Source organism: Dioscorea cayenensis, chromosome 3 (assembly GCF_009730915.1).
Source record: "Dioscorea cayenensis subsp. rotundata cultivar TDr96_F1 chromosome 3, TDr96_F1_v2_PseudoChromosome.rev07_lg8_w22 25.fasta, whole genome shotgun sequence".
Lineage (NCBI taxonomy): Eukaryota > Viridiplantae > Streptophyta > Magnoliopsida > Dioscoreales > Dioscoreaceae > Dioscorea > Dioscorea cayenensis.
In genome coordinates, this window is record NC_052473.1 from 2,872,582 (window position 1) to 2,893,514 (window position 20,933).

A 20,933-nucleotide genomic window follows, 5' to 3' on the forward strand; every position below is an offset into this window, starting at 1 on the left:
TTCTGATGTTTATCCTCTTGAGTCCAATTTGAGAGAAAGTTTAAAATCCACTTACGGAAAATCTGAAGAACGAAATGTTCAAGCCTCCCTAAAGTGAAGAGTGACGGCACGAAAAGAAACGCCATAACAGCAAAAGAAATAACAAATGCTGAGGCATTGACGGCAACAAACATTCCGTAGAGCCGGGGATGCTTGGTGGCCATGATCGGGTTTCCGGCAGTATGATTTTGTAAGTCGTCTTGCCAATAGCCACCGGGAGGGATAAGGATAGCTTCGTAGGTCATAGTGGTGGCGAGGATGGCGATGACCATGATTGCACCACGTATCTCTTTCGAAAATTCTTCAACTGGTTCGCCTTTTGTGTTATTTTGACTTTTGCTTGTTTCTCCTTTTGTGCTACCGCTGGTTGCGACTGTTGACTCTTTGTAATTTTGACTATGGCCATCGACTGTTTTTCCTTTTGTACTGCTTATTGCGGCTGTTGGAGATGAGGGCGCCATAGGTGGCTTTGATTTATTGTATTGTATTATATCTTATTTTGAGAAAACTTTATGGTTGATGTTGGTGATGACTTGCTTCAACGTACGGCTCTTTGAGCTATATATAAAATAGAAGTTTTTTGCATACTCATTCATGTTGAACTTGCATGATTCCTTTCTTGGTTACTGTATATGGCTTCATTGAAGGGCTTTGATTTATTGTGTCTTTTGGAATCCTTTACTGTTGAAGTTAACAAAACCATTTCTTTTAGAATCCATTAATGTTCCCATATGGCTTGTTTTAGAAATTTTAATGAACTTTGATTTATTATGTTTTTTTTTTTCATAATTCGTTACTATTGAAATTAATATTTTTATTAAGACCACTCCTATTATATGATCGTTGCCATTTCATTAATTTTCCACCCAACTCAAAGGTGGGATGTTGGAATTCATGTTGCAGTTTATCCACATTTCTCCATAAATATACAAAAACTTTGTTGAGCATTGGTTTTAATTGATTTAAGGGTTTTGGTTTATAGTGTTCTTTTGAATCCTTTATTATTGAAACATATAATTTTCCTTTTTTTTTTTAAAGTAATAGTTATGTTCTACATGAATGCATTTTACTTATTTATTTAGTTATTTATTTTAAAGATCCTTTCTTGTTGAAATTAATATTTTTCATGAGCATTGGTTATATCTTGCTTGAACAGCTTTGATTTACAGTGTTTTTTTTTAAATCTTTGATTGTTGAAATTAATACTTTGCTTGTGCACTTGCTATAATACCTTTCTTTAACATTGATTATGTCTTACATAAACGACTTTGATTTATAGTGCTTTTACTTGTTGGAATTAATACCTTCCTTTTGCACTTGCTATAGTATCTTTCTTGAGCACAGGTTTATGTCTTTCTTGAACGGTTTTGATATACAGTATTTTTAAAATTCTATGATTGTTGAAATTAAAACCTTCCTTGTGCACTTAAATTACTTAATCCCTTGAGCACAGGTTTAGTTTCTAATGTTATATATATATATATATATATATATATATTTAAATTTATTGTATATAGTGCGATTAAGGAAGTAACAATAGAGAAAAGAAAGCACTCTGCAAACAAATCAGAGAAAAAAAGTTCGTTAGTGACTATGAACACTCTTCACAAATTGTTGTGCTTTGTGTGTATTCAATGCATGCATGTTATAAAATTTATGACTAATTGATAGGAAGGAGTATAGATTAATAAATATTTTAGATTAGTTAAATAAAATATTTGTAAAGATAAAAAATAATATCCACTAATACACATCATGCTCATATGCCATTGAGAAACAAAGAGGTGCTACACTTCCACATCTTAGACTCATTTACACATTACATTACCATAATCAATCCCAATGTCTTGAAGAGAACACCAACACCAACACCACTGAAGCTGCTGCTTGCTTGATCCTTCAACATGCTCAAATTTCTCCGATTCATGAGACCAAGGAATCAAACTAGAAGGAGGAAAACAACACTGATCACATTCCACCTCACATTACTTGGGTGCTGTCAACTCCTCTGTTACCAAGCCATAATCTTTCCCAGCCATGGCTGAATCTCTGACTCAGGATAATTCTCAAACAAATTCCCATCTCCATGTGCAAAAGCCTTCACTACAACAGGGAGCTCTTTGGAAAATATATAGTAAAAAAAAATACTACTAATTTACATAGAAGCTTATATATGATCGTTTTCATTTTTAAAGTTTGTAATTCTCCCCTTCCTAATAATTTCTGGGTCCGCCGAAGTTTGCTATAATATCTTTCCTGCACACTTGCTATAATACTTTTCTTGAACACTGATTCTCGCTTGTTTAAATGGCTTTGATTAATTGTTTTTCCCCCTTTTAAAAACAATACTTTCCTTAGGCACTGGTAATTTGTGAGCCCCACCCCTTAAATTAGATCCTAGCCGTCAATGCAAACTTTTTCAATCAGAGCCATTGATTTATAAAATTTTAAAACCCTTGTTCTTATCCTTACGGTTACCAAATATCACGACCGCTTATATAAAAAAAAAAAACCTAGCCCTCTTTTCCTTTACTTCATGGTGGTGCCGGCGGCAAGGACGAGTGGATCTTCTTATCGAGTGTTGTTTTGCTTCTTTCAAGGTAGGATCTTTGAGCTTGTTGCATAATTAATGATTATTATTGATGCCGGTTGGCTCTAGATTTATTTCTTTCTGAAACCCTAAAATTTGTTCCTATTTGTGATTCACCTTTAAACTTTAGATTTAGACCTTGAGTTTCTAGGGTTTGTTCCCAATTTGTAGTTTGAAGGAGTTTTGTTTCTCTTTTGATGTATGCACCTAAGCATATTCTTAGGACCTTTGACCGTGATGCTTGTATGGATTTAATCACATCTCAAGGATGAGATTTTGCATGATATATTTGATGTAATGTGAAGTATAGTTGATTGAGGTATAATCTTTCGCCATGAGAAAGGAATTGTTAGTTGATTTAATTTGAGAGGTTTCAGATTTTCGTTTTTGACAATAGCAGAAATCCCTCTCCAATCTTAGAGATCTTAGAGGAAGAATTTGGAGGAGAGTAAAATATGAAAGTTGTAGATTTTGATGTTACCTAAATACCTGCAAAATTTCAGATTTATTGCATCTGTAGTCTGTGAGATATAGCCTTTTTAGTATAATTGTCTCGAATGATATTTCTGTGCAGAACTTGAAGAATCATGGCCGATTTTGATGATCAGAGAGATTGAATTAGATAAGGTGAAAAATAAGAAAGTCGTTCATTTTTGAGTTGTCTGATTGTCAGTAAAAATTTCATTAAGTTGGAGTTTTAGGTTAAGAGATATGCATATTTTAATAGTATATGTCCGAATTATAAGTTTGCAGAAATACTTGGAGATTCAATTGAATGTTATAAATTGAGTAGTACTCTAAATTATGTGAATTTCGGCTATGTTATAGTGTTAGGTGTCTATTATTCCCAGAATTTTTAAATTTGTGATTTGGAAAAGTGTGAGTGAAGTTATGAGGGTTTTAGTACTTATTGATCATGTTGAAATTATTGATATGGCTTTTAGAGTGGGTAATGGCTATTGTACCCCCACAATAATCAATATTTGGGAGTGTAGAATAATAGCTTGAACTATTTTTGCATTTGAACCCTTTTGAAAATCTTTTTTATACTATTGTTTGTTAGCCTCGAATTTTGTTATTGAAAACTAATAGGATCTCTTCCTAAATATAGGATATGCAAAGAGTGTAAGGTTTGAGAGTATTTTTGGGCATTAATCAGGTAAGTATCCCACATATAAATCCTATTATATGTATATACTTGAAAATTCAAGTTTTGTGAACTTTTGGAATTTTTAAAGAAAATTAATGATTATTTTGACATATATATTTTGAATTAGTTATTTATTATTATTTTTGGAATTACTTAAATTATTTGAAATTTTGAGTTAATGATATTTTATTTTGGATTAGAATTATCTGAAAGGTTTAAATATTTATTTTAAATTCGGATTATTTAATTTCTAAAGTTTTATATAGTTTATCTAAATATGTATTATTCCAATTATGAATTTCAGATATGTCTTAGTTAATTTCTGATTAATAATAATAATTATTATTATTATTTTTAAATTATCTGTTCATGTTTGGATTCAAGTAACTGGTTTATTTTGCTATGATAAAATGGGATCATCACGATCGATAAAAAAATTTTGTTTGGCAAATTATTCGTATTATGCCCAATCGCGAATTTTTGTTAGTTTATTGTTTTGTGAATATGCCGTATTTTGACATAGAAACTAGTCCCCAATTAACTATGCAATAACCCTGTCACTAGGGGTTAAACACTGACCGTGTCGACACGTATTTTGTTCTAGAAACTATAGTTTTTCACCGCTTGCCGTCGGTGAAGAATATTGGCCTTTGATAATTTTGGCTCGGGGTCACCGAGGGTAAAAATATGACTTTTGTTAAATTTTGTCTCGGGTCACTGAGGGTAAACATATGAATTTTTGTGATTTTGTTTTTGGCAATAGTTGCTTGGGGGACCTATATGCTCGGTTTTGACATCTTTGTTTACTTGAAATAATTACGCTTCCGATTTTCTCATTTTGATAAATTATGATTTTGTGTAAATGATCCCAATATTTTTTTAGTGGGTGCTTCTTTGGGTCATCAAGCTCATAAATTTTGTTGATATTTTTTTCGGATCGGGGAGTAGAGGTCGAGTGGCGGATAGCTTAGCAAGGATCGTTGGGCCATCGCCGTTTTATTTAGCTTGTAATAAGTCCCTTTTTTTTGTGGGCCTTTGTTTTATTTGAATAGGTTTATATTGTTTTTTTTTTCAATCCACTGAGTTTGATTTTTGTTCTGTTTTGGATCAGGATTTGAGGCCTTGTATGCCTACTTGGTTTCGGCCTTGTAGGTGTACGGCCGTTTGTCAGCGTCCCGGGTCCATAAAACTGGGTTCGGCGCGTGACATAATTAGTTATAACTTATTGAAGGGCTTTGGTTATAAAGGTTTTAGAATTCATTTTTATTGAAATTAATTCCTTTCTCCAACATTAAGAATGCCATGTTTTTTTTTGGCTAAAAGAGTTGAAAAACTCATAAAAAAGAAAAAAAAAATATTAAAAGTGGAGATGGGAGTCCCTCATGGGACAGGGTGCAGATATCTTCGAGCCAACGAGGACGATCCATGCCATGGCAAAAAAGTTTGGTTGCGGGTTGTGACGACCAAAATTTGCGAGTTTGTCTGAAATTGAATTTGAATTTCATGGAATGGCTTCGAAAATTAAGTCTTGAAAGTGGTCCAGTTTGTAGTTGATATCTTGAATAATGTTGTTGTGGCACCAGGCTATAGTGTTGTTGTAAGATTTGATCATTTGGATGGCAGTGACACAATCAGAAGAGAGGATGTTCGGAGTCCAATTGTGATGTTCACAGTAGTTCAGAGCTATAAGAATAGCAGTTAACTCGGCCTCAACTGGGGAATCAGTGGTGTCACTAGAGGATCCTACAAGAAGAATTACAGCAAAATTAATATATATGATGAAATCAAAGTGTCACGGCCTAACATGCTGGCCCACGGGACGCAACAACCGCGACGACAATCCCGAGGAAAGAACCCACCACTCAACCCTAAGGACGCTGCAAGGCTAACCAATAACCTGAAATCAACAATCCAAAGCTAAATCTACAAATAGAACCAACAAAAGCTACTGAGTACAAATATACACTGGGAAAGCTATGCATTTAATAACAAAGTAAAAGGAATCCGAAAGTCAGATAAAACAGCATACGACCAACTGGACCTATAAGGTAAATCAAATGATAACATCACAAATTTTCAAACCCAACATTGCTAATGGATCCATGAGTATAACACAGTGCAAGTATACTTAGAGATACAAATACATGAGACCATAGATGAAGAAAGACAATGCTACTAGCCACGCCCAGCACTCCACCACGCTGATTCGTCAATAGAACCTAAAAACTAAAAAGAGGAAAAAGGGATAGGGTGAGCAACTAAAGTTACTCAATGAGTGGAGGTTAGCACAACTCCACTAGAAACACACCAAAATAATAACATAAATCTCCAAAAAAACATTTGTCTAACAAAATAACTAGTTTAAAATAAGGATACGTATAATAGCAAACTTTAATACTATATAACAAAAAGAAAGAGTTAATAAGGCATTCTACCTCAATTAGGGTTTTACAATATCAAAACCACAAAAGTACTGAACATAGGGTTCTGAATTATGAAAAAGGGCTATACATGAAACCAATCTTTCACCATAAAACATATGAGTCAAAATAGTTCAAAATATACGTGTGGCAAAGTAAATAACATAGGTTTCAAAATAAGTAATTACAATACTAGTGTCAAATCGAATTTATGGGAGACTGCCCTCCTAAGAACGACAGTTGGGCTCCTCCCGCTCACCACCAATTCAAGATGACACTACAAATAAACTCAATGGAAATAAATCTCAAACCCAGCATAAAGCAACACCCAACACTCATGCAGCATAAAGTGGTTTAGAAACCTCTCCAAACCTTCACCATAGCCGTAGCTAGATTCAGAGACATCAAGGTACTCATGCCCTTGATATTGACCCAGCGGTTCACAGGTTGGTGACTCCAGCTATCCAATGAATATCTAATCAGGGCTCTACACTCCCACATGAACTGACCCTCGTAGAAAATAAGTTGGTCTACCACGCTATCACAACATGCTAGCCTTGGAAACCACCTACTACAGTAGGATATCACAAAACAATCTCAACAATAAATGCAAGTCCACACGGAGTATAATAGCCAACAATAACCATCAACTAACAACACCATAGCAATTTCCACTAGGAAATGATGAAAGCACAAGAAAACTCAAGCTTTTAACACAAATTGATTTACAAAATCCAACACATGGAAAAATATGTAAATTCTTTCCTTTTGATAAACCAAAATGAGTTCAAGCTTAGGTCACACAAAATCAAAGAATTTCACAACAAATCCAAAGTTTCACAAAACAAAGATTTTGCAAACTCCTGGAAAGATTTCAATCACTAGTCAAACATAAACATTCAAACTCCAATTAAGACATTCAAGATCTTCAATAATAGTAACTATCATTCACCAAAATGCCAAACAAGTAAAAACTAATAAAGATTTACATAAGCCATGATATAAACATACATATATATATAACTAATTATCGGTATTCTTCTAGTAAAGCTATGCTTAACATGCCCACTCACTACTTAGACGATTTCATTTCCTCGAACGCCAATCCTCAGCTAGTTATTTGCCTCTAGCCAAAACTTCTTCTCTTTTCCAAAGCACAACAAACAACAATAAAAGTTAGCACAAAACCAGGCAAGAAACCCTAGGTTTCTTCTACCAAACAACCCTAATCAACTCTAGAGTTTGCTCAACTAACTCTTGTGGTTGCTAATGAAATCCTGAAAGTTTAAGCTTCCTTCTAACCCAAAGAAACCAAGGAAACAAGGGAAGAACTCATCGATGCTATAGTAACTCTGAAACAAGGGAGAAGAGGAATCAAGAATTACTTGAGATTGAAGCCAAACAACCAAGGCAAACACTTCTTTCAAGATCCACAAACAAAAACAAGAAGAGAAACAAGGATCAAGCTCCAAGTTGACCCCACAAACCAACCCTAGCTTCATCCAACCAAAGAGCAAAAAGGAAAGGAAGAAATAGGAGCTTACCTTGAGCAAAGGAGATCGAACTCTAAGATCTACAATCAAGCCCAAGAATTCCGTCAAAATCAGCCCTTAAACTCCAAAGAAAGGTGGAGGAAGCGAGGAGGAAGGGATGAGATGGTTTTAGGAGAAGAAATGTAACAAAAAGAGGTTCAAACGGCCTTAAAATGACAAAACTCATGCATGTGAGGGCTGATGTACGGCCTGGACAGTGCTCGCACACCCTTGGCAGAAGGGTGTGAGGTCCCTATGCAGCCACACAAGAGGATGCACAACTCCCAGGAGAGGCTGTGTAGCCTGTGCACAGCCCACGCACCTTTTAAACTCCTGAAATTCACCCCAAAAAAACTTGAAAAGAAACCCCAAACTACAAATGAGGAGAACTCAACTAAGACATCAAACAAACAAGGAAAGACCGAAATAAACCACTCTACACAAGAAAGGGAAAAACCAAAATACCACACAAAGGCAGAGTTTTTTTGAGAAGCTTCCACTAGAAGTATCAGTGGCAATATGGATGCTTAGGTGATTCACAGAACTGAGATAACCATCTTTGTAAGGGAGATTGTTTTCCACAAAGTAGTAAGACACATAATCCCACACCCTCATTGGAAATTTGTTCCAATCTTACAAGATGATTTGGAAGATCAGAAGGTATCTCGATGTCCAAATATGCTAGTATAATGTTGCTATAATAGCTTTAGCAAATTCACTGCTAGCCCAAGAGTTTATTTGATTTACAATCCAATTATCCAAATTGAGTTGGCTCTGGAAGGAAAGATGAATCCCAAGTATACTGAGAATGAAGGCCCAGTAGTTGATGATTTTAGAACAGTTCTAAACCAAATGATCTGTTATTTCAGGTTCTAAATGTCACACCCCAACCCATTGTCCCACGAAACGTGAAAATCGCCGCAACGATCCCGAGGAGGGATACCCCGCCACTCAACCCTCGAGATGCAGCAAAGGCTGCCCAATACACCTGGAATTCAACAATATCTATCACATATATAGAGTAGAGATGAACGATGTTACACAACGGGAGTAACAACGACAACAACAAGAACAACAATGACAACAAAATGCAAAGAATATAGAGGTTCACAAATACACAGGGAAACAACACTAACAACAATAGGAAATGCTAATACACAAATGTTTAAGAGTTATTTTGATACCAAACAATGCAACAAGGTTTTCTACACACTAGTGGATCCATAGGATAAACAGCATGTTCCATGACAAAGATAACATACATGAACTGAATGAAGTATAACAGAAGATAGAACAGTAGTAAATGTCCAGTATGCTGCCATACAGCAACACCTGCTACCTGCAACAGACTGGGAGGAAGAAAGAGGGATGAGTAACTAAAGTTACTCAGTGAGGGAAGATTAGCTCAACTTTAGCAGAAATATACCGACAACATTAATAATAATAAATCATCAAAATAAATACTTTACCAAAACAATACTAGTTTAGAAACATTATCACATATAATAGAAATCTTTTTAAAAAAAGTAAAATAACATAATATAATACCAGGAAAACCCTTTTTACCCCAACCATGGTTTACAACACCAAAACCACAAAACATAGTTTCAAATACAAGTAAAAACAACTAAATGTCATGGTTTTGAAATAAATAAGCACAATACCCAACATAACTTGGTATAGAAAACTCTCTAAACTTTTGCCATGGCCATAGCTAGGTTCAGAGCCATCAAGGTACTCATGTCCTTGATGCTGATCCATCGGTTCACCGATTGGTGACTCCGGCTACCCGATGAATATCCAGTCAGGGCTCTACACTCTCACCTAAACTGGCCCTCTTAGAAATCAGCCAGTCTACCAAGCCACCTCAACCAGGCTGGCCGTGGAGACCGCCTACTGCAGCAGGATACTACGAAATAACTCACACAATAAGTAAAACTCCACTGGAGTACAATAGCCATCTATAATCATAAATTAATAACACCTCGGCCATTTGCATGAGGACAAGATAAAAACACAAGCAAAGCTTAAGCTTTTTAACACAAATTAATTTACAAATCCCAACACAAGAAACAACATGGGAATCCTTTCCTTTCAACAATTCAAAATGAGTTTCAAGCCTTAGATTTCACAAATCCATGATTTTCACAACAAATCCCAAGTTTTACACAAAACAATGATTTCGCAAACTCATTGATATATATATATATATATGTCAATTACAAATCCAACGATAACAAATCAAATACCAAACGAGACATCCAAGATCTTTCTCAATAACAACTATCATTCACCAAAATGCCAAACAAGTATAAATCAATAAAACTTACTTAAAACATGACATATATATATTTATCTCTAGCTATTTGCATTCTTCTAATAAAGATATGCCCAACAATTCCACTCACCGAATTGGCGATTTGTCTTCCTCTCAAGCTAATCCTCAGCTAAATCTTTGCCTCGAACCAAAACTCCTCCTCGCCAAAGCAAAACAAAGCACAACAATAATTAGTAAAATTAAATTAAACAAGGAAACCCTAAGTTTTCTAACAAACAACCCCAAATCGATCCTAGGGTTGGCTCAAAGCTAGGTCTAAAGGTAACCAATGAATTTTTGGGGGTTTAGCTTCACTCTAGTCCAAAGAAATCAAAGAAACAACTAAAGATTGGCGGTGCTACAGTAACCTTGGGATTGCTACAGTAAACTGGTCCTTAAACAAGGATTTTCTCCTAGTTTACAACACTAAAACAAGAAATTTCTTCACAAGCATTCACATACATGAATAACAAGTCATTGGCTTCAATTTGAGCCTATAAAAAACCAAATCCATGAAGAAATCTAAGTTTTTAAAAATTTCTAAAAACAAGGAAATGCGAAAAATATACAGGATAAAACTTAGATCAATGTTCATACCATATTCAAGAGGATGTGAGAAGGAGAATGGAGACTTTGGTTCACTGGAAAACCTCGTAGGAAAACAGCAAGGTTCGGCCAAAAACAAGGAAAGAAGAAGAAGAAGAAGAAGAAGAAGAAGAAAGGAAGAAGGGTTTTAAGGAGAAAATTACGTGATGCTATAGTAACAAGATGCTAAGTGACAGATTGCTACAGTGTTGTGCTAGAAAATCTGCAGCAATGGGCTAGTTAAATATACAATAAATACTGGTTATAACACTAAATTACAAAAATGTAGAGGGTAAAAAGAGCAATGTTGAGGCTATAGGGATAAGAGCCGGAGGAGAGTTTGCCCACTGTAACCTTCTAGATGAAAGTATGCACACGAGGAGTGATTTTTAATTTCCATATTTGGTTCCACCCACACCACAGTCTACTATCAGAAGCAGAAGAAGTCATGTGCTCATGCATGGCCGCTGCGGTAGTAGCCTCTAAAAAAATAGGTCACCAAATCCAAACATTAGAATTGTAAGAATCAAAAGTGGTGTTTTCAAGCCAGTCCGTACAGATATTTTTTCCAAAGATAATGTCTACCATATCAGAATTGATAGAACCATCAGAGATAATATCAGACCAAGAGAAGTTCTCCAGAGAGTTGACATTGAAATAGGTGGGTTTACTAGAAAAAGGAATGTCAAAATCCAGGGATCATTTAAAAAATTTGTTTGTCTTGGATTAAAATTGTTTTTCAAGAGGTCTACTATTGTGGAAATAAATTTGTAGAACCATGAAGTTTTAGAGTACGCTTTTATATTTCAAAGGGAGCATTTGGGATAATTTCTGTGAAAAAGAGTGATCCAATTTTTTTTGTTCTGATTCAAAATTGAGAAGAGATGTTTGGATAAAAGAGCAGTATTAGCTAGTCTAAGATTTTTAAGACCAAGTCCCTCCTCAGATTTGCTAGTGATAACAGTGTTCCAACCCACAGTATGGAAACTTTTACCCTCACCATTCCAACCCCAAAGAAATTTACAAGCCAACTTGGAAATGGAATCCATAATCGAATTTGGAATAAGGAAAAGACAGAGGAAATAGGTTGGGATTGAGAAGAGGGAGCTATTTATAAGGGTTAAATGGGCAGCTTGGGAAATAGTGGAATGACTCCAAGTATTAACCACTTTGCTCGCTCTATTCAAAAGAAATTCAAAGTGTTTAGTAGGAAGTTTAGTGGAAGAGATAGGGTCTCCAAGGTAGTTAAAGGGAAAGCTGCCTTTTTAATATGAAGAATGGAGGAAATGGACTTTGAAAGTTTCTTGTTTAGCTAAGGGGGAAGGTAGAGGGCTGATTTAGCAAAGTTAATTTTTTGCCCAGTGAGGTCTGCATACATATTCAGGCAAAAGATGGTGTTCCTGGCTGCAAGCCTGGTTGCTTTGGTAATAAGAATGAGGTCATCAGCAAACATTAAGTGGCTAAAGTTGGGTGTGAGAGTGTGGTTGAAGCTAGGAATAAAGCTAATGGATAAAGCTCGGTTCAAAATGGTAGAGCGATTACACAAGACTAAAAGGAAGAGAAGAGGGGAGAGTGGGTCTCCTTGTCTCAACCCTCTAGTACTCTTGAACCAATGACTAGGCTGGCCATTCAACAAAATAGAGAAAGAAAAGGAGGTGAGGCAAGACTCGATCCATTTGATCCAAATATCGGGAAAGTTCGTTCTCTGGAGGGTTGTGAGGATAGAGTTCTATTCCACAGTATCAAAAGCTTTTTCAACATCTAACTTAATTAACATCCTTGGGGGAGGTGTCTCTCACTTTCCAATGTAAAAAATTTCTTGCATAGCAAGGATATTGTCGAAAGTGGAGCAGTCCTCAAGAAAAGTTGATTGCTTATAGCCAATTAATTTAGGGAGAATAGTTCTTATTCTATTAGAATGAATGTTGGAAATGATTTTATAGCAAACATTGCAACGAGAGATTGGCAAAAATCCGAAATATCTTGAGGATGGGAAATTTTAGGGATGAGAACAAAAGTTTTACCCCAGTTTCTAGGAAGAGTAGTAGAATTGAAAAAGGAGGAGATGGCTTTGAAAAGATGATTACCGATAATATTCCAATAAAATTGGTAGAAGTCTTTATTGAAACCGTATGGGCCTGGACTTTTCGCACGTGGCATAGATTGTAATGTGTAATAGACCTCTCCTTTTGTGATTGGTCTAATTAACCCATCATGTTCTCAAAAATCTAACGTAGGAAGATCATCCGGGATGGAAGAAAAAGTTCAAAAAAGAGAAAGAGGGGAAGCAGAAGACCGAAGTGTTTTGTAAAAAATAAGAAAGGAATTTTCAATATCATCTTTGGAGGTTAGGATATTACCCGTAAGGTTGTGAATGGACTAAATTTTATTATGATGATGCTTGATTTTTTTATCGAGCGATAAAGCAATGTTGGCATCATCTTTTTCCAACCATTCCATTCTAGCTCTCTAGGCCCAAAAAATTGAATTTTGACAAAGAAAGGCTTTATGCCTATTATGAAGTGCTCTGAGCCAAATGGGTTTCCACAAATCACCAGAGCTAGCATCTTTTGCTTCAACATTTTGGATTTCTCTTAGAAAAATAGATGAATGGTCGGAATAAGTGCTTGCATGAATGGAATTTTGGATGGAGATGTAAGACGTGGTCCAAAGATGATTTGCCAAAAAGCGGTCTAAGAGAGCCCATCTACATGCAAGACCTTGTTGACCATTAAACCAGGTGAATTTTGAGCTCACAAACCCTAAATCTAGCAAATAGTTAGAGTTAACAATATAAAAAAAAAAAGCTTAGATTTATAAGCATAAGAGTTGAAGGAACCCCCTTTGTGTTCATCCTCGGAGAGGATGGCGTTGAAGTCTCTAGCTAGTAACCAAGGAATTTTGAGATTAGCCAGTCTTGAAAGGGTTCTCCAAAGGAGGTGATGCTCGGTTACTAACTGCAAGTTATAGATAGCAGACAGGATTCAACGATCATCCTCATTAAAGATGACAAGGTGGAGAGACATTTTGGTAGCAGCTAGAGAGGTGATGTTTTTCAGAGAATGAGACCACAAAATGATGATGCCACCTGAAAGACCATTTGCTACAATAGCAACCCAGTTCCAAACTCTGGAAAACTTGCGACATATATGATTCAAGTGGTTAGTATATGTTTTTGTTTCTATCAGGCAAATGATATGAGGTTGGATGTTGGAGATAAGATCTTTGATTCTATTGGCATGTTCTACCACAAAGATTTTCAATTTAAAATTTTAAATTTTAACACATTTGCAATGTACAAATTTTTTTCCCAACTAAGATTTTTAATTTAAAATTATGAATATTTACCTATTCTATTAAACAAATAAGGGTAAATACAAATTTATTTTTCCAGATTTTAATGTTGATGCTTACGGTAGTTCTACATTTTTATTGCCATCATTGCTTTCACCTATTAGAAAATTAAGGAAGAAGAAGAAGAAGAAGAAGAAGAAGAAGAAGAAGAAGAAGAAGAAGAAGAAGCATGTTGGAAAAAAAAATAAATGAAATAAACAAACAATAATTTTTTTAATCTTATAGTAAACAAAACTTTATTTTTACTTGGTTTAATTTCCTTACAGGTCCCTGTAATTGTGTACTTTCGGCCCTTTTAGTCCCTTCAATATTTTTCGGTACAACTAAATCCTCCTATTTGATCGATTTGGGCCTTTTCAGTCCGAGGCGCAGATGGCGTTAACTTCACCATTTTTTTTGTACCGACGTGACTTTTTTATTACAAAATAAGGTGTAAAGATGCTGACTAGGTGATAAGGTGGCAACCGGATCCGGATCCTAAACAGGATCCGAATTGCAAAAAGGGGAATTTGTTATCAAACCGGCTGAAGAACCCACACCTCCATCTCTCACCCTCGACGCCGGTGGAGAACACTTGTCGTCCGTACAAAACCCTCCCTCCCCTCAACTCCGGTGAAGCCCATCCACCTCCAACCAGGCGACAACCTCCACTCCAAGCCCTCGTCAGTGCAGCCAGGGTTTTGCAAACCCTCAATCACTCCAAGGTGTCGTCGGTGCAGCCAGGGTTTTGCAAACCCCCCTCCATTGCAAGCCGTCATCGGTGCAGACAGGGTTTGCTTCATTCCAAGCCGTCGTTGGTGCAGCCGAGGTTTTGCAAACCCTCTTTCATTCCAAGCTGTTGTAGGTGCAACAGGGTTTTGCAAACACTCCTGAACTCTAAGCCATCGTCAACGTAGCCAGGGTTTTGCAAACCCCTCTAGATAGCCATAAAGAATCTGGTAATGCCCCTGTCTTGCACTTTTTCTCCCTTTTTAGTGAATTTTAGCCGTTGCTTGTGTTCACTTGCAAGCCTGCCAACAATAGCAGGTTAGGTCTTTTTTGTGGCCCTACAATAAAAGTGACTGATCTTATTTAGATGATTTAGAAAGGCATATATTGGCTTCATTGATGGCTTGTTTCTATGTGTGGGCCACCTCCATGATATATATTTATAACTTTGGTGTCAGATTGGTTATTTTTGTTGTTCAGATTTGTGGCATCTCATGGTTCTGTTGTGTAATACTTTTTTTCATCATAATATTGAATGTGTTCCAATTCTTGTGTTGTGTTCCTTATTAGTTTGTTGTAGTGGTATAGTTAGTTTCTTTTAAAATTAGTAACTAGTTTGCATTTATGTGTTGTTTAGTTTAGCATAGCTGCTGAGAAAGAATATACTATTAAGTACCACCATGGAGGAACTTTATTAAAGGAAGGGAAGATTAAATATGTCAATGGTTTTATTGATAAAGTTACTGTTGATCCAGAGAAGACTTGTTACTGGGATTTGTTAGGAGACTTAAAAGAATTAGGCCATGATATTACAAATTCAGTCAATTTGTTCTTTATGGATGCTTTTGGGGCATTGAAGGTTATTAGTGATGATGAGGGAATTATGGGGTTAGTTGACCATTTAATGAGGCACTGGACAGCAGACATTTATGTTGAATTTTCAAGTGTTAAAAACAACAAGACTATACCAGAAAGCTTAATCCACTACAAGAAAATTGACTAATGTCTACAGTAAACATTTGTAGGGAAATATATAAAAATCGTAGGTAAAAATTATCATCTACGAAAAAAAAATCGTAGATCCAAACGTAGAGAATACCCCGTAGGTAATAGTATTTGGCTACGATTTCCAGTTTTCGTAGCCCAAACTTGGAACCTTTCTCTACGTTATTTTCGTAGAGAAATGTAAATGAAATTTGTGGCTAAATTTAAAAAATCGTGGAGATAAAAGATTATTTGCTACGAATAAAATTGTAGGCAATGGTTTCCGTAATTCTCTACGAAATTTAGTTACAAAAAATTTCGTTGAGAATAGTGGATTTGTCTTGTTCCATTATGCTTTCTCTACCATAATTTTCGTAGAGAATTGTGGGATTTGTCTACAATTTTCATTTTCGTAGTGATTTTATCTACAATTTTCATTTTCGTAGCTACAATTATTTTTGCAATCAATGTTTAACAAATTGTAGGCAATGGTTTAAATTTTCACTGCAATATTAATATAAAAATAGTGCTAATAATTCATTGTTAATATAAATATTGAATTCAAAGGTATCCAAAAGTAACATGTTCAATAGAACCATTTGGTCTACAATCATTCCAAAAACTAAGTTACCATCCAAATACAAAAGCATCAAAAGACCAAAGTATCAATGCTAACTTGTCTCTACCACTTGTATCATAAAAGAAATCCATGCAAATTTGTGTCCCACTCCTTTGTCAATACTTTTCCTGCAATAAATTATAAAATAAAATTACTATATATATATCACATATAATATTTCATAAAAAAAACTTAAATTTTTATTTAAAAGTTACTCTTAGAATAAGTTTGTTATCCAAGCAAAAAGAAGTAAATACCAAAGATATCAAACCTGAGAAAATTACAACAACCATATAGTGATTAAACTTGGTGATCACCTTGTTTATCTCCACTGCACAATAAATGAAAAATATCAAATAAAAACTTTTATTAAGTTGCGTCATAATCAGAAAAACTCAAATAATACTTCTTTAAAGATTGACGATGATCTCTAATTCTATTTTTCAATATAGCAACTACACAATCAGCTATCCTTGGATTTGTCTCGATGTCAATAACATCCAAATTCATCTGAAAAGAAATTACTAAATCAACAATATATAAACTACATATCTTATTTAATATAAACCATTCTTACCCTAAGACGCTCAAATGATGGTTTTATGTGCTCCTTCCAGTCAAGTTTCTTGAATGACCGTGGACAAGGTAAACTAAACAATATTAATTCATTATTTAAGTTTTAAGGATAATAGTAAGCCCTCAAGATACTCGTCACAAAAAAAAAAAGAACAAAAAAAAAACTGGAAATTTATCTAAAGGAAAAGAAAGGTGGAAAACAAGTGCATACCTTCTTATATCTGGCTCCAACCTCTTTGGATTTGCTTGATAAAGTGAATCTAATAGTAACATGAAAGGCTTCTCAATGTTTGGTTGCCTATTTTCACAAAAGTTGCAAAGGATAAGAAGGCTCCAGTGTCCCCTTTCATTAAAAAAAAACACATTAAATGAATTAAAGGCACACAAGTGGAAAAAGAATTTTATATATGGAATAGAGTTCACCAACAAACAATAGGAATAAACACATATAAGTATCTTCTTCATTTTGATCCACTTGAGCACCTTGTCCTTTGTCACCTTGCTCTTGTACATAGAAAACCATAAAGAATCAAGACATATAGAAGACCTCCTATTTTCTTCGGATAAATTTTTTTCCATAGATGCCTACATTAATTAAAAAGGACATATTACCAAATAACAATTAAAACCATTTATAGCTATATTAGAATAAATAGCTCAAAACAATATAACTTACTCAAAATAAAATTTAAACTTATTAGTATCTATCATGCTCTCGCCATTTGAATACAATGTTCTACTACTCTGAATCCTTTGCGAATGCCTTTTTTTACGCTGATGAAAGTTCTTTGTGGTTGAAGTCTCCTCACGCACTATCTCATTCATTGTCCTTGGTACTCTATTCCATGTTTCAAACAAAAAAGTAGCATGTTTGTGTGAGCAACCATGCACATAAAAAATCAGCCATAATCAACAAGACAAACACATGCACAAATATAGGCAAACCCAAAAAATAATAAAACTGAAATATTTGACTAATTTTAGTGGTGACTTACATCAACAGAGCAGATCATTCCACAAACAACAAGATAGAGTTAAAACTACATTTATTTTATTTGCTACTACAATTTGTGTTTTTTTACAAAGAAAAAATAACATAATATACAAACAAACATTGGCATGTATTTATCCTCAAGGAAACCTAATTCCAATAAAAAAATCACAAAAAGGCTATGAACATAGCATTAGCACATGCTACAATTTGATTGGATGGAAACATGTACTTGAAAATTATCTCACTTCAATTTTCAATAGATGTATCATATATGTATATCAACAGTAACATAGAGAAAAAAGGTATGAGAGAACTTTCTTCTTTTAACAACATAGGTTTCTTTTCACTTTTGTATTGATACCCTTGCTTGCTTACAAGCCTAGCCAAGGAAGGAGTGATTTCAGACCTCAATACAACATGATGACCACCCTTTATCCTCAAAATTGTACAACTAAACATACAACAAAAAAATGGTCGGAGAACACATCAAGCTACTCCATTTTGCAACAATTCTCAAGGCCACAAGAGCACGCACTGCTGGAGTGATCTCCTCCCCTACTTTTTCTAATGAACAATGCCTCAGATTCAAGGACGGGGAACTCAACCTCTTAAAAACAAGAGCACTCGAGAAACCTTGAGAGAAAGACAACCTCTTAGAAATAAGATCAAACAGAAGGTGATAATACAACACAAATCAATTGTCAAAAATGGAATATATTATCTACACAAACCATAAGTTCATATTTTTTTTTTAAACAAAAAAGATACAGTAGCCTATTTGTGTTTAATTCAAGTTATGGTGACAAAAATTTCAACTTTGTGGAATGGTTATGGTCTTTTACTGCATAAACACATTGTATCAGATAAATAGTATTATCCTTAATTTAAGACATATTGAACATCATAAATAATGAACCAACCAAACAAAAGAAAGCATGAAAGAAAAAGAAGCCAACCAGGTGATTTTTTCAATTTCAACAAGAGGAACAACATGCATTTTTCTAAAGATAATCCAATACTAAAATTAAAATCTTATCCCTGATCAAGCAATATATTTAAATATTTTAATCTACCTTAAATACAATAAAATGAAATAAAATTCTCACATAAGATCAAATTCAAGAAAACGAATTAAAAACTTTATGGAAAAAAAGGAACCTTAGTTCGTTCAAGAAGAAGCATAAGCAAACAGATCAAAAACCTAAACTTTCAACGAAAATAAAAATTAAAAAAACACAAATAAAAACCCTAAATTGCACGAAAACTTACAACGCTCAATCCATCACAAAAAGAAATCCATGAAAAAAACACATGAAAACCATCAAAAAAACCTCAAGAAAAAAATCTCCAATCTCTAACTCATAAATAAATAAATAAATCTATTTTTTTCCAAACAAAAAAACAAATTAGAAACCGAGATCAAGATTCCCCACTCATCAAAAACCCAAACTTTTCATCAAAAACATCAAACAAATAACATCAAAAAGAAAAGAAAAAGCGTCAACTGAGAATGGAGCATCCATGGGCTAAGATTTCAGCTCCTCCCTTAGGGCGGAGAGGCTATGCTCTTGGAATGAATGAGTTTTTGTGCCAAAAGTGCTAGGGTTTGGTGCGGATGAAAAAGAAGGGGAGGGTGAGGAAAAAGAAAGGGGTGAAAGGCTATGGAAAAAAGAATATATTTGATTGAAAACAAATGATCTAAATTTTAAATAGGCCCCTTTTTATTAATGATATTATTTTTGAAGTCATTATTATTTGTGAATGTTAATTTTTTTAAAAAAATAATCATAATAATTATTTATCATAAATTATATAATCATCTAAAAATTGATTTATATAAAAATAATTAGTTATTAGTTAATTCTCACTTTGCCAATTAATTTTTCTATGTTATATGAATTTCTTATAATTTCATTAATTTATATAATAATATTATCTTTTTAATAATATTTTTATCTAATATAGAAATATCAAATATATTATATCAAATATATTGTAATACAACATTTTAAATATTCTTAAAAAAATAATTACAATCAAATAATTATCCACCAACAATAAAATCAAATATTTATTTCTTAAGTAGGTTTACTAGTGAAAAGTTAATTTCTACAAATTTTTTTATTTAATAATTATTTATTCTAAACTATATAATCTCATAAAAAAATATTTTTACAAATTAATTTATCAAAAATAATGTGTTGGTTGATTTTACTATTTAGAATTTCATACAAATATTTTTAATATATATATATATATAATGTTTACATATAATTTTTTACATATTAAATTAGTGCTTAAATATTTTCGCTACGATCTGTTTCGTAGATAAAATAACTCATTTTATTACAAAATAAATTGTAGCTATCAAAAAATTTTCGTAACCCATGGTTTTTGCCGCTAATAAGTTTTTTTGCGCCTAAAAATATTTATATTCTACTACGTTTTATTATTACGTACCTAAAGTTTAATCCTCTTTTATCTATGATATATTTTTACGTGAGCGTAAAGTTTCATTTTTAGGTATGAAATCAATCGTGAGTTAAGAAAAATTATTAAATGAGGGGCATTGTTTGTTAGAAAGTAGAAATTGCTTGATGCCTAGGAGTACTTAGTTTCTTCTACGAAATCAATAAAACGTAGACAATAACATGTTTTTAACTACGAAAATAATGTCGTAGCATAAAATAACGTAGATAATACGCACATTTCTTGTAGTGATGGTTGAATCTGAAATGGCTGAAGCTGAAAGTGATGTGGAATTGAACATGAATGATGATATGGAGAATGAGAATGGATCCGATTCGAGTTTGAAGATGATGAAGAGAGGATTGTAGATGATCAACTATTTAAAAACAACTCAGATGAAGATGAAGAAAGAGAGGAAGCCATGAAGAAGGTGAACAAATATGTCAAATTGAAAAAGAGCAGTCTGAGGAAGTTGCATCTGAAAGGCATAATTTAGAGTCTTATGCTACGAATAAGGAACCACAAGGAAGTGAGTTTGGGAAAGTTGGTGGGTATGAAAGTAACTACTTTGAGTCATCGGACCTCAGCGATTCTGA

The 20,933-nt window shown here is 34.1% G+C and overlaps 1 long non-coding RNA gene across 1 annotated transcript; it reads left to right on the top strand.

Annotated features, from left to right (window-relative positions):
- Positions 1–2,604: 2,604 nt before the first annotated feature.
- LOC120257587 lies at positions 2,605–18,268 on the top strand. The gene is made up of 3 exons (XR_005535734.1): positions 2,605–2,639; positions 3,741–3,788; positions 18,252–18,268. It is a non-coding gene; the product is annotated as an uncharacterized LOC120257587 (long non-coding RNA).
- The last annotated feature ends 2,665 nt before the right edge of the window (positions 18,269–20,933 follow it).